This window comes from Corvus kubaryi, unplaced genomic scaffold, assembly GCF_017639235.1.
Source record: "Corvus kubaryi isolate FWS band 111438036 unplaced genomic scaffold, C.kubaryi_AGA036_p1.0 76, whole genome shotgun sequence".
Lineage (NCBI taxonomy): Eukaryota > Metazoa > Chordata > Aves > Passeriformes > Corvidae > Corvus > Corvus kubaryi.
In genome coordinates, this window is record NW_024582063.1 from 14,613,944 (window position 1) to 14,629,344 (window position 15,401).

The 15,401-nt window shown below is 43.7% G+C and overlaps 1 long non-coding RNA gene across 2 annotated transcripts in view; it reads right to left on the reverse strand.

Annotated features, from left to right (window-relative positions):
* Nucleotides 1-546: 546 nt before the first annotated feature.
* LOC121675782 overlaps nt 547-15,401 on the reverse strand; it is a 48,897-nt gene continuing 34,042 nt past the window's right edge. For both annotated transcript variants that reach the window (XR_006020216.1, XR_006020217.1), the window contains exon 3: nt 547-1,001. This is a non-coding gene — a long non-coding RNA (uncharacterized LOC121675782). The remainder of the gene's footprint in view (nt 1,002-15,401) is intronic.

Genomic DNA, 15,401 nt, shown 5'->3' on the forward strand with positions numbered 1-15,401 from the left:
GGGAATATGGACAGGTGATTCCTCCCACACTTCGCTTTCTGTAGGAAGTGCACAGACAAGAGCAGTACATGGCAGAAGGGAGTGCATTACACGCTTTCAGAATATGCCGTGGCTGTGTCAATGCTGAAGGTGACCCAGGCATATCCCAATCAGCTTTTAGGTAATTCAGACAGGGATACCAAGGTAGCTTGAGCAGTGTGGTGCCTTCCACGGAGCACCAGACCCGCTGGAGAAGCTGGGCAGATTTGCGGCCAGCGGATACAGAGCTCTGTTGTGGGGATTACACTGCTCCCTTCCTCAAGGCTAGATGTTGTAAAGCTGATTCAGGTGACCTAAAGCTGACTCTTTAACCGTATTGTGACCATTCACTAACACAAAACAAGGCAGGAGGGTCAAAAAAAGGCAGATGGGTGCCCTCATATAAAACTGGGGGGCTGGAGAAAGGCACAATATCTAATCATAGGCTCTAGACTAGGATTAAGAGTAAAAAGCCAGTGGGACTTGCAGTCTTTTTTTTTTTATTATTTTAAAGAGGTAAACAACTGCTTCAATTTTATGAGGATTTCTGATGGAATATTGTCCATAAACCTACAGTATTTTCTGTGTTCTTTTGAGGCAGACCTGGCTCCAGGTCTTCATTTCACCAGTGTATCATTCTGGAAGATGAGAATGCTGTCTGGGCAGAGGCAGTAAGAGATTCCATTTCTAAACCATGTTCTTGAAGTACAAGAATAGATAGCCCTCACACTAACTGAGCAAGATCTTGCTTTTTCTGTGTTTCATTTTCTAAAGTACCTTAATAGGAGGGAAAGCATAAACCCCATATTTGCTCCAAGATAACAGAAATCCCCCAGTCATCATCTATTGTACAGTTCTGTTTTCTAGGGACTGGAAATAATATCATAACACTTACAAGAGGCAGCATAAAGTCCAGGAAATTGCAGAATGTATTCCAGTATCTTCAGGTTCTGCAAAGGCTTCTTTTTCTTTCCTTTGACGAGCTGTAAGAAAAAGAGAAAGTCATCAAGAGTCACCAGCTCTCCCACCTGTGGGGCAGAAGCCTTCATCCATGAGAAGCACCACCCAGTTATTATCATCACAACTTGACAAAATGCGTCCAAGCACTGTTTAAACTTCCCCTCGTGAAGATCTAGGGAGACAGTGGTCAAGGAAGTACTTGGTAATTCTCCATTTTGACAGGAAGAAATGGCTAGAGGAAAAATATGCTTTTCTGGATCTGAAGACTCTTAGTTTTGGTGGCTTTCTACATGGACGATTTTAATCCTAACGTATTTTTTTCTTTATTAACAAACAAAAATGGCAGAATAATAGGTAACTCCTATTAAAAAATTCCCAGGGGAGGCAAACACTGCTTATAATGGAGTTATTGCTGCAACCTTAATTAGGGCATGGTGCCAAATACCTCTGTGATGAAAAACAAATCGATGTGATGATGCTTTCCCATTACCTTTTTTGGAGTAATTAAATGTCACAACATATTTTGCATACTTCCTACTGGGAACCAGGGCATATGGGACTGATTTACAGCAGAAGTCAAAAGGATTTTCCTTAAAATCAGTGCAGGTAGACAGCTAGCTGCTGGAACTGAAAGTTAAAATATATTTTAATCTTCTAATGACAGCAAAGGGTGAAGCACCTATTGACTGTAAAATTTCAAATACAGTGTAGAATCTGACTAGATTAACAAAGTATATTTACTTCCCTTTTTCACCTAAACAGTCATTGTTTCACCCAAGCTGAAACTGCTCTGGAAATTCAAATCCTGTCATTTAGTTTTGTGCTCTAAGATCCTGCATGTTTAAAGAGATTTATGTCCACACACACTGACAGCTGAAGAATCCACCTCTGTTGAATTCAGTAGGCTTTTCACTGGCTTTCTTTCAGCAGGTCACATCCTGAGCATCTTACTCACTTTTTCCTCTATCTGCACTCAGGCATGCTTTCAGAGGGGTTTATCCAACACAAGGGCCAATTAAATACTGAGCAAACAGTTCAGAATTTGGCTGCTTTTATAAATAGTGATTCAAAGGTTTGATTTAGCTACAGATGAGCCTGAGCCACAAAAAAAATTGCATCTGGATCCTAACTGTGTCAACTCCCATGGCAGAGATTTTTTTTCCCAGCCAAAGCTTGGCCTGAAAGTTCATGCAGAAAGACAAACTGTGAATCAGAAGCCTGCACCAGTGCCCCGGGTGAAGTGCGTACCAAGATAGCCTGCAGCCACATGCCAGCTCGCCATTGACCTTTTATCTGCATAAATAGTTGTGACCTTTGGGCTGCTCAAATTAGTGCGAACTGCTCGAGCAGGCAAGTATCACAGCCCTCTGTTGCTTAGGCTGCATCTCTTTGCCTCTTCCCTCTCGTGCCATCTCCTTCGCTGGGCAATGAAGGCAGGTGGGGGCATGGGACAGCTTTCTTACCTCTGGGGACATCCTGTGCCTCGGAGGAAATCCACAACTGGCTGGGTAAGACTGTACTAAAGCCTCATCACATCAACTCAGTGACACAGAGAAGACCAAGTTAAGGAGCTGACAATCCTCCTTTGGACTGATACTTTTCTATAGGGCACAAGAAACCTTCTTCTTGCTGTGCCTCTCGTTATCTTTCATTACATTTAAAATAAGTCCTAAGAGTTTTAAATTCAAAAGAGATAAGTTGTTAACAAAATAGTTATTCTTTTGCTCAGCCTCAAAGTGAGTTGTTTTTCTTAAAAACAAAAGGTAGATCACTAAACCACTCTGATCTACCTCTTATTCACTGGACTGTATGCTGTAAAGGGTTTAATGCCCATTATTTTCTCAGTGGACCAGAGCTAGCATGCTCTCTCATGTAAATAAACATTTAGTCCTATTTCAAAATGCATCACTTGTGTCCCTGAAACCACAGCAGTTTTAGTTATTTTTGGAAATAGGTATTTGCACAGTTTTACAAGCACATTTTTTCCAATTGTTTAGAAAAGGTCCTTCAGTTGCTTAATGACAATATTGACTAGGCCTGAGGGGGAGAAAAAATGAGTGGGGTATTTTTAAGGACATAAAGCAGGAAAAGAATACAAACATTTTCAAGGTTCTCCAAGACACTGACTGCACAGACACATTTCAAAGGGAGGTTACTATCCCTGAAATTCTCTCCAAAGCTCTTTTTTTTCTGATTTCCTTTACCCAGAGCTTTTTTCTTTTTGTCTGTTTCAGTCACGGGCTACCAGATCCCAAGTGTATTTTTCCACATGGTGTACATTGTCTACATGATGCTGTAACAATTCAGTTGACTCTTATTATACATTCTGGAGACATTTTTAATTGCACCAAGGAAAACTGTTGGGCAGGTAGTGAGACACCTAATAAGTAGTCGCTAATCCCCATATTTTTAAAACTAAATTTGAGGGAGCCATCCCGCAGGTAAGAGTGGGAGCTGCATGCTGAGGCACGTGCCTGCTGCCTTTGGCAGATGTGTTGGAAGGGAACTAATTGTTCTGCTGCATCACGTCCTTCAGCTCTGCAGCGAAGTCTAACCCACAGCTGTCCGGGTGAGCTGAATTTCACCCCACATTTCAGGAATATCTGCTTGCTGGAAGGGCTGCTGCATCACCCATATGGTACTTGGTCAGCCACCCAAAAATTAAGCGTCCTGCCTCACTCCCAGAAGGATGGTACGGACAAGTGCCACAAGTTCTGAGAATGAATCGCGAGGGTGCAAGACCTGCAGACGCATCCTTGTGCTGTGCAGTTGGAGGGGGTGCAGTTGGAGGGTAAGGGTTTCTCACTCCTATTTCCATGAGCAGTTCCCTAGAAACAAGACCTGGTGACTCTCAAGGTTCATTGCCAAATTACAGCATCTCCCTCTTTAGTTACACCTGAGAAAGGGCATTTATGTTTCACCAGAGAAGCAAACGAAGGCAGGGCTGGGAGGGCTGATCTGCATCCCTCTCCTCCAGAGCCATGGAGCCCCTTATGCACAAGCTGTGCTACAGCTGCAGAAAGGAAAAAATGTGGGCTACCCTTGCTGAAACATTGGCAGCACATCGCTGTTTACAACTGGAATTTTTGCTGCAGGCTTTTACCAATGACAACTTAGGACAGGAATAGGAAACTTCACATGATGATGAGGTCAACTGTTTTTCGCTTGTCCAGTGCCCCTAGATGAACACAAAGCTGCTGAAATTAGGATTTATGATTGCTTGCAAAAAATTGAGCTTGAGCCATGAATTTTAGCTGGCTCTTTTGTGTTATCTTTTATAGCACTTCCAGCAGCATATTTATTTAAAACTTTTAAAAGCAATTTGGGTTGCTTTCCTTTGGTCCTCATTTCTGCTCCCCCACTCAATTATCTGTGCCTGTCCAGGAGCAATTTTAAGTTGACCCATTCTCAAGTAAATGAGAGGGCACTGCGTGTGTTTGCAAAGCATGTTTAACTTGTGTCTTTCATCTGTGAGTAATATTAAATCTATTGAACTACATAAATAAGTAATTCACCTACAAACCTGACAAACCGACAGTAATTTCTTCCTCTCAGAGTTTACAGCTCACAGGTATCTTTTTTAATGGTTTCATTTTCTTTTGTGTACCTGGAGATAAAAACAGTGAGCTAGACAATCATGTGCAGAAGAGGGAAGGCTGCTTGGCTGTTCTTCTCTGCCCCCATCCCACTACAATCAACATACATAAACATGCATAAAAACATAGAGTGAGAATAAAATAACCACTTTGAGTGTCACTTCCGCTGTCGTGGTTTCTGCATGAGAAGTAGACTCCAGCTCGGCCTCCTGGTTTGGATAACAGCCCTGTAAAATAATTTCTAGCAAGAGACTAGAGGTCTGGTTTTGTTCTCATGCAAATGAAATTAGTGGAATTATATAAGCATAAAATCAGGGACAAATGAGAGGAAACTCTTATTTGCTCTTTTGTATTTTTATGGAGTTGGGCTCCTTACACACAAGCAATGCTCTTGTAAGAGTTGGAAGGTGGGTTGACAGGCACCTGGGCTTGGGATGACCACAGCACTTCAGCCTTGCAAGCCATGTGAGGCACGCACACATCTGGCTGTCGGAGGGGGGCTTGAAACAAAATAAACTCCCCAAACCAGGAAGCCCCTTGGAGCTAAATAAGAGGAAACACTAAATGCAGGGGGTCTAGATGAAATCCCATCCCCTCTCCACCTTGTCCAGGTGCCTATATCAAAGCTGTAGGAAAGGATGTCCTTCTGGCCAGGAATCCTTTCCTAAAAATAATTGTGTAGGACCTCTCTTTGGAAGCAATGATGGGAGGTTTTTCCTTAGAATCCACCCCAGCACCACTTCAGGCTGTGTGCTGTGCTGGTACTGGGCTAAGGCTCTTTATCCGTGGGAATTCTCCTCCCTCCACCATTAGCTGCATATGTAAAACCCTGCATAAGCCATTGTAGTCTCTGGATTCTGGGGGTGGAGAGTGGAATGGAAGAAATCTTGTAGCAGAATATATTTAGCTTCCATCTCTTCCAGGATGCTCCTTCACACCTCCCAGTTAAGTGCATCCAGCCCTGTACTGAGCCATGAAATGCAGAAGAACCAGCAGAGCTTTCTGCCTCATTGAAGGGGCTCAGATTTATGCTTCAATAAAGCAGCCTCAGTACCTAAAACATAAAAGGGACCCCCCAAGTTATTTGAAAAAAGACATTTTAAACAACCTAGGTTGGTTTCTAATGCTATTCAGCCATACTGAAAATAAAATTTCATGCCTGTTCAGAACTCAAAAATGGGATCAAGATTATTGGCTGAAAGGGCAGAAATCACATTAACTGAGCTGTCTTTTGCCTGCGATGTTTGGTCTTTGGTGTTTTTCATTTACCAATGCTGCAGAACTTATTACTTGTCCTTAAGGAGTGCTACTGTAGGCAGGGAGTAACTAGCTCATGGTTATCTGCTGTGATCAAAACCCTGAGAGTTTGAAATGGACGTTATTCATTGCAGCCACTCTGACTGAGGCCATTTCGTATGGAAACAATTAAGAGGCAAAAAGCATATCATAACAAAGGAATGAGAAGGAAGATCAGGAAATACAAGCAGATTGGATCATTCTCTAAAAACGAATACAGTATTTACTGTTGGTGAATATAATAAATCTAAGACTTGAATTACCACAGGACAGCACACAGGACTCTGAATTGCAGATTTTCTTATGCAGCCTAAGAGGAAATAGTTAAGATTAATGGTGAATGTAAAATTTAGCTCTAGAACAGAACAAAATATAACTTATTTCATATGTGTGCAGAATGCAGTCTGAAAATAATGTGTTTAAAAAGTGGTCACAATGGGAAATTACAAAGCAATGAAAAGCAAAGAGGAAATAAAAAAATATGGTCCATGAGCATTTCCTTAAAAGCAAGGGGAAAATCTAAATGGACATTGAAGAGCATCCATAGTGATTTGCACATCTTCTTGAGACCAATGTAAATGCAGACGGACACAGAAAAGGGCTAAAGAACAAAATCTCTTTCTAAGAGGTGTTTACTCTTACAGGCAGTAAAAACCCAGGGGGAGGGTTTTTCCCCCACTGCTATCAGAGAACAAGTGAGGCAGTTACTGGAAAGCATATACCATAATAAAGAATTCTGGAACACCATTTAATATTTCTGTCTGGCTGAGTAATTAAATGAACAGATTTTCAGCTAAGCGATATGAGATAGACAAGACACTGTCAGTCATGCACAGCTGGGGGCCAGGATGTCCATGTCCCTCAATTCCTAAAATAGTCATCGGTACTTAGAGAAAAGTTTGGAAATCACTTTCAGTAGCTACCAACACTAGGTCTCCTAGTGCCGTACTGCCATGCCCTGGTGCTGTATGCACACTCACACACCAGTTTTCAGTACGTCACAACCTTGGGTGAATTTAACATAAACTTGTACTGTTAGGTGATAGCAAACTGCCATCCAACTGCTCCTTCTTGACCACTGCCTAGGAGACTAATTTCTATTGCTGGTGAAATCAATCTGAGTTTTATGACTGGCCTCACTGGAGCCAGGATTTGGCTTAGTGTCTGGATGTAAGCAGCTAATGGTTTTTCTGACAACAGCTCAGAGATGGTGTAAGTCAAAGCAGAAATATTTAATGCCTTGAGACTGGCAGAACATCCATTCATGCTCTTGGCTTACCTGGCAAAAGAGATACCAGGTATTGATGCCTTCATTCCTGTTCAAACACCCTGCTTTCCTCCTTAAATAACAGTAATGCTTAAGTGGGAGTCACCTCGCTTCTTCAGAAAGCTGAGAACCGTGCAAACACCCACTAAAACTGGCCAACATACACTGAGCAAAGGATTGGTTGAGAAAGCACCTGAACCTCTGAATGGGACACCACAGAGCCAGCCTAGTGCCTCCACTGTCATCGTCCATCATCCTGCCCTCCCTCCGCTCCCCTCACACCTCCATGACTCGTCACAGCCTGTGACAATCCGTGTCCCACTTGTCTGAAGGTACCAGAGCTTCAGAAAGCTGTGCTGCCAGGCTGGGTGGCATTGGCCCGCAGCGCTCTCCCTCCAGCTGCTTCTCCCTTGCTGGAGCATCCCTTGGAGGCAGCGAGCACACCTTCTTCACTTCCTGCTGCTCATCCCCAAGCCACCAGCTTTGATCACTCAGGCAACCACTAAGGCTGCCACCTGCAAACCCAAGTGATTTCCAGTCCTTTCCCAACTTTGGCTACTGCTTTTGCCTAAGCAGTAGTGAAGTGGAGCATGGTAGGAGGCAGGCAGTTGGGAGAAGGGGTAGTCCCATGCAGGATGTGAGCTTCATGCATCTACTGGCTGGACACAGAAAGCAGAGGCTGCAGAACAAGTAATCCTGGGCGCCGTTGGCGTTTTAGAAAGAGCTACATACATGACACAGTTTCTCCAGAAGTTCCCTTTAAATAGTAACATTTCTGCCCATTTGTATTCACAGGTCTTACAGTTCTATTTTTAATTGGAATGTAGGTGTTCATGAACAGTGGGTGTGAGACTGACAGCCCTAGACCAGAGCTCTCCATTTGCAGAATAACTGCTGCATTGACTACTATGCTGCAAACTCCTGTAATGGAAATACCAAGGACTGAGAGGGTCTTCCCATCCCTGTGCTTATTTTGCTTTTGTCCTTGCAGCTGAAGCTGCCCCAAAGGGTACCAGCAACTAAGATGGGCTGTGGATGTTTGTGTGTCCACATGCATGTTCAAACACTTGCTAGAACAGGCACAAGATTATCAATCCTTCCAGACAGTAATTGCTTTTGAGCCTTAGCAATTCATTTGGATTTTGTACTCCATTGCCATAGAAGTAGCTTTTCACGTGACTTCTTGAGTTCTCCAAGACATCCTTAAGCAATATGTTTAGGTCTCTTTTTTTTTTAATTTGCTAACTTTTTGTTCTTAAATATAAACGGCTCAGGCTCAGGTACTTGTACCCAGCTTTGGAAATACCAAAGGCTCTTACCAGTTTTCAGAGAACCCTGAAGTACACTGTTGCGCATAGCTCAGGTAGCTTATGCCTCTAACCATCATTTAATAGATGATTCTAAAATTGAGAATAATCATGTTGCGCTTCTGATCCTTTTTCCCACTCCAGCCCACTCAGAAAAACCTTCTGAAAGAAAACTCCATGGCACAATCCCTTTACCTGTCCCCTGAGCCATCTATTGTGCACACAACAAGGTCAGGAGTAGAGCCAATACCGATACCTTCCCTTTCTTGAGGCATGCCAGGTGTATTACTGAATTAAGGGAGTTCCTATATTTTCCTCCAAGATTATAGGCATGCAATTTCCAGCTATTTCTCTAAACCCTCCAGTCCTCATATGTTAATGTGCTTTGGCTTTTGTTTCAAGTTATTAGGAAGGAATCTTCTTTATCCTAAATTTTTTTTCTTTGCTTCCTTTGAATAATTAAGGGTCAAGTTATAATTTTCTCTTTCCGTCTCTAGGCTTGTGTAGAGAAGAGCGAAATTCTTTTCATTTTTGTCATTTCCTGCCCCCTCCCCCAGCCCTCTGGAATGGTGTTGTTAATGTGCTATGCTTGTATGCTCAGCCCTCTGCTGTCTTAAGCATTGCTTTTTCCTTGCAAAACTAGAAGCGGATCAAAGCATCATGCCAATTCTGAATGCGAGAGAAAGCATAGGCAGAAGCTGCCTGACACAGAGTTCCTCTGAATGTAGCATCTCTCTGCCAGATCAGAGGTCATGGTCAGGCAACAAAAACTAGAAGAGACCAGTACCTTGGCCCTGCCTTTCCATGCTCCACCTGGGAAATCTGATTTCTGAGCTTTGTTTGCTTTCACAGAATTAGAAATGTCTGTTATACAGACAGAAATTCTGTTATAAAATGAATATAAATGCTGTTATGCAAAAAGATCAGGCCCAAGGCTCTTAACTAACTGGGAGCCCAAAGACTAGATTTGGGATGATCCAAGGCCTGCCCCTGCAGAGAAAGTATGTATGTATGCAAAACAGCAACACAGCCTCTTGCTGTGAGGTCATCTAAGGCTTCTTGTTTGCTCTCCTGATTTTATGGTGGGATCTTTTGTGATGAGGTTCAGCCCTGCCTTCCTACTGTTCATTTTTTTAAAGTACTTTTGCAGTAGTCAGTTCTCTGAAGTGCCATTCTCTTTCCTTTGAATTGACTGAGAATCTGGGTTAAAGTGACTGACTGATGTGACAACAAAGAAGGGAATGTCATCAGGTCCAAAGGATTTGATATGCTGTTGGTTATAAAATGTACTCGGACAGCCCCAGTTCTGTGCCAGATTAATATTTGATGTCATGGGACTTGACTGGCTGTAACTGAAAGAGCTGGGGCCGTTGTTGGGAAAATGGCCATCTCCCTTTCAGGGGAAAGTTGGGACTCATAGGAGCTGACAGCCTGACAGTCCAATCTTCCATTCACCCATAAGCACCAGTCAGAGTGAGCAGTGACAATGCAAGTTTCCCCATATTTAATTCACTGATGGGTCAAATTCTCTTTGTAACCCCTAAGTATTGTGCATACTTTCTATTATCAGCCAGAACTTTCCTTCTTCCCACAGTTTAGAGCGTATCAGTGCATGGTTCCTCTTGACAGTAGCCACTCCCTCTCTCTCCCTTCTCCCTCCTCCCTCCCAGCCATCCCCACCTCTCCTAGTGCCTGTGGCAGCAGCCGTAGCCTGCTTTCTCTGGGTGAGACACCACCACCTGCACCCTCCTGCCTCGGGCTCCTCTGCCATTCAGTAGTGGCCGGCACTGTTTAGTCACGGTCACAGCGACAGCGACCCATACAGCAGCTGAAGGGAAGCTGGAAGGGTGCATGCCCCCTTGGTGTAAGGGCCCCAAACCAGGCTCTGTGGAGAAGATCCCAAGCCAGTATCCACTCTCAGCACCAGCCTTTCAACACCAGGAAGATTCTGGCTTGATGCCTTGCAGCACTGTGCTGGGCAGCACAGAGTGCAGGGAGAGTCACACAGGAGGACAGAATTTTCTCTGAGTAATAGTCGTGCATTTGCTACCATTATTTGTTGAGAGTCATAAAAACAGCACCTAGGATGCAGGTGTGTAACTCTGGCCCTATCTGTGTATGTGTGAGGCCCCCCTACATGGTCCATGCAGCTGCACAGTAGTCCAATATGCTCAGAAATCCTAAACTCTCTCACATAAGGAGAAAACAACTTGGGGCTGCATCATCAACACTTTCCAAAAATGGCCCTGTTTTGTCTGTCTGCTGATCCTTAACTTACCCAAAATCTCTCAGCTAATGAGGACCACGTGCCAGTCACACTTCATTTAAAAGAGGGGGGGGGAAGGAAGTTGGTGTTGTGGCATGTAGATATTAAAAAAAATAAATCAAATAAAACTTGGCATTGTAAATGGAAATCAATGGACTGCAAAATTGTATTTGTTCTAGCTGGATAGAGTACTTGCCGAGTTCCAAGCTGTTTGTCCCTTTCTGAGGAGGGAAGGGGTCTGCTCCATTTGTACTGTAAATGCAAGGCTGTTGTGAAGAGGGACTTGAACCTTTCCACCTTCAAAACGGTTTATGCATACAAGAAAAAATTAATCTCACAACATCCCATGAGACACAAATCCTAGCCCTTATTTAGAGAGGGAATGAAGGGAGAGTGGGTATTTTGTCTGAAGCCATGAAGCAAATCTCTGTTAGAAGTGAAATGCTTGGCTTCTGGTCTTATACTGAGAAATTCTGACTATGTCCCTCTTAAAATTCTTTCAGTATCTACAAACTGCAGGCAACATAGTATCTGAACCATAATAATTCATGATAAAGCCCTGTAGTGGCTAGCAGGTACACCACTGACCTGCGACTCCATGTGACCTTGGCTAGCTGTCACTTTCAGCTCAGGATACCTGAAGGTGTCACAATGGACAGTGTTGCATCTCATCTGCACTATGCTCAACTGCTGCTTTTCTGAAAATCTGATTCTTGATCTTTAATAAATCCTAAGAAAGCTATATTTGACCTAAAACTCCACTCAACTAAAATATTTATATATTACCTCATGGAACACACAAAAGTATTCCTGTTATGAACAGCCCATTATCACCAACATATCTATGACATCTGCATTTGTCTTCTTCCCTATTCTATTAATAATGATTGTTATTTATATTAGACACAAAAACAAATAGCATTTCTCACACTTTCTCACAAAACCTACGTTGTTCTAAGGAATTTTATCAGACTGACTTGCATTGGTCAAAAGCCCTCCGAAACTGTTTTCTATGTAAAGTCCTGAGAATTGAAGATTTCGTTTCATTTCCAAAGATTGTGATGTTTTAAATTCATCACCTTGAGGATGAGAAGCCAATCAAATGAACCTTGCAAGGCTGAAGGAGGTTGTTTTCAGACTTGAGAGGGTACTGGGTAGGAAGACTCGCAACCAAACTAAGACCTGACAACAGGGTAAAGTGAAAGCTAAAAAGAGGAGACAGTTGTTAATGATCACATCCTTTTCTGCTCTGTCGTAGCAGGTCATGCTTGAGATTAGAACAAGGCAGTAAAAGATTATTAGGACAAAGAACCTGGAATTTGCGACTTTTGGCACCATGGCCAGCGCTCTGCAGGAGAAGCCTGTTCATGCCACCCCCAGGACTGTCCTACCAAAGGGTTGTGTCTTCTAAAACCGTTCTCAAAAAATTTTAACTGTATGGAGTATGCTATGCAAAGCAGTTATCAAAAAATAGATACCAGCTCTGTCCTTGATATTAAATAGGATCATTTGGATTACTGCAATCAAATATTAAAAAAAAAGCATTCATTATGAATGTGAATTTACATCCCTTCAATTGTAGAAAGGATCAGAAGAATATCTCATTTAAAATTAGCATTCTTTAAGTAAGACTTAAAAATTGAATTGATTGGAGAATAATAGCCTATCCAACTCTTTGCTGCCTTCAACTCTCTTTAAAATCAGAACTTTCTCTTAAGAAATATATAAACCGTTATTATTTTCAGCCCATATCAGTTATGCAGCCCCAATCAGTTTGGGGTGAGAGTTATTTTGGGTTGGTTCCATTGGGATGAGAATGCTGATGGAGTTGGTAATTCCTTATATCAGTGCTCTTGATTAACACTGAATGCACAAAGCTCTTTGTCCTTGAACTTTTAAAACCAAGGCCAAACAAGAAGGAAGAAGATTGTTTGCAATTCTATGTGTCTTTTTCTTGAAAGCACTGGGCCCAAAATCCCTCTCTCAGATTTTGTTTGGGGTCACACTGCTGAGGCCTCCTCCAGCTACACCTGAGCCTGTTTGGCTCTCTTGTCTTTCTGCCTCTCTTCCACCTTTCAAGGAAATTGTTGCCTTCAAGCTGATCTCTACCTGAATGGGTAGATTAATCCCAAACCTTCCTGCTGCTGGGTTCACATTCCTGAAGAGCCTTACAGGGAGCCTTCGAAGCCCCAATTGTTTCAGTGATCTATTAAGACAAAGAATGGTTAATACCCTAAACTGGATCATCACTGTTGTAGGTGCTGTCCCACCACCACTGCCACTTCCCAAGACTGTAACCAGAGAGCTCAGGCTCCAGGATCAGCCAGCCCAGCACCAGGGCTTCCCCACATTTTATACACCGCTCTGGCATTGCCAGAGCAAGATGTATTAGGCCATGGGAACTACTTGGGGCTTGGCTTTGCTGCTTCTTCTATGATCATGACTTTGAACTAATATTCTTTGTGACGGCTTTTTGTCCATCTACAACTTCCTGGTATTCACAGCTAGATATTGCACTGGAAATGCTGTTTATTAGGAACCTACCTAAGGCTCCTGGGTGCCCAGATGCCATCTTCCATGAACTTGGGCACTCCTCAACACTGCCATCCTTGCACTGTGCTGTCCAGGCTGGGGACAAAGCTTTTAACTGCCCTAGGGACAAAAAAAGGAATTTCTTTTCTTCTTCAGAGGCTACATAGAGAGAAATGTGTGTTATTATGGTAAAGGAAAAGGCTATTTGCAATGAATGGACAAGCTCTGTCTGTCAGCATAAAATGTTCATAGAGTGGATGCTGAAGCCAAGGCAGATTATTTCTAGGGGATCATAGTCCTTCTTTATTCAGTGGGGTTTTTACCCAGTTTCTTGTCTGTTAGCAAACTAGTTTCCCTAATATTTCAGAGGAAATGTGCTGAATGGCAGATCACAGGCCAGTCACTCAACTGATGTTGGCTGACATCTGTACAATAAACCAAACCAAGTGATCTTTGGCCCTAGTGGAAGCAAAAGTCAACCATATGTACACAATATATATGCACACAGAAAGCAGCAAAAAAACCCGCACAACCAAACTCAGGCCAAACCACTCCAAAGATTATAAGTAACTAAGCAGAACAAAGGTCTATCCCTAAATGCTAAAGATCAACATAAGGGCTTTTTTATGGCTGATAACATACCATGCCCCACTGTTAAGGAATTTTTATAGCTGAACAAAACCTGACAATCAGTTTTTATGTAGCACATCTCATAAAAAAAATGGGAAAGTACTCTACTGAGAAGGTCAATATTGTTATCTCTGTTCCTCGGAAAGCTGAGCAGCAGAGTGGAGGTAAAGGTGCCTAAGGAGCCTTACTTAGAAGGCTGTAGGAGTGCAAAAGACTTCTCCATCCAACAGCAGAAGTACGGAAGGACCAACTGTACTTTACTTACGTGGTTACACCCACTACCCCGTTTGCAGTAGGAATCTTTCCCAAACACTGCAAACACTGATACAGCTCCACCGACTGCGCCAGGAGCGCCTGTGGCAGCCAGGGCCACCCCTACGCCGGGGGACAGGCAGACGAAGGAGTTCCTGCGCTGTCAGCCGGAGTATGAAATTACAGCACTTCAGCTGCTTTGCGGGAGCGGCCTGCGCGGGCCCGGCCGCCACGGCCACGGCGAGGCCGCTGACCCTTCAGCGAAGCCCTGCCACCCACCCCGGCACAGGAGGACGGAGCAGGGGAAAGAGCAGGCGAGGAAGAAAGCCCAGAGGGGGGATTTACTGGATCCATCCCACGCTTCTGGAACCCACGTGCACCTGGAGCGGGGGCCCTGCAGCAGCAGTGCCCAGGGCAGGTGCGGAGCAGCATTTGCGGCTGCACAGGGTCACTCCATGCTCTGCAGGGCAGCCCTAGGGACAGTCTCCTGACCCCACCGTCATGCTCCTGGCTGTGCTGGGAGCCAAGAGCCACATGGCCACATTTACTGTTGGATTTAACATGAAACATGCCACCGGCCTGCCCCCCCTGGTTTCCTACACATTGCCAGGGAGTGGAAAGAAAACCTCTTGCCACAGAGTTCAGAGTTCTTCACCAGAGAGAGAGGACTGGATCACTCTCCCTTTCCTTCTCCATGTGCAGGGAAAAAAAACTCTCTCAGGATAACTTATTAACCCGAATTACCTTCCGTTCTTATCTCATCGTGCTTGTAAGTCACACTGACAAGCTTTTGGCAAGACTTGCAGAGCCCTGCAAAGGTCCTCCACATGAATTTTCAGACTCAATGGAGACCTGCCAGTACCCATTCCTTTACTTGACCAAGCAGCCTCAGCAAAGGAAGCTGTGGTGCAAGGCTCACCTCTTCTGTAAGGCTGCTCCATTTGCCTCTGGTTTACCCTGAATGAAACATGATCTACAGTTTCCACATTTAAATCCCAGCAACATCCTCTGCAGCCTGTTGGTCAGTCTGCCTTTCAGCTCAGCGTGGGAAAAAGCTAGGAGCAGTCAGTCTCCCAGTAAGGATGCATATAGCAGACTATGCATCTATATGTTGTCATGGAGATGCCATGGAATTCATCTGAGGATTTTGCTGGTTGGGTTCCTTCTGCATCACACATTTGTACAGAAATTAGGTTTTGACAAAAATACAGTATCCGAAGTTTTCCAAAGCATAAGTGGAACATAGATCTGTGTCAGAGCAGATCAGGTCACCTTAC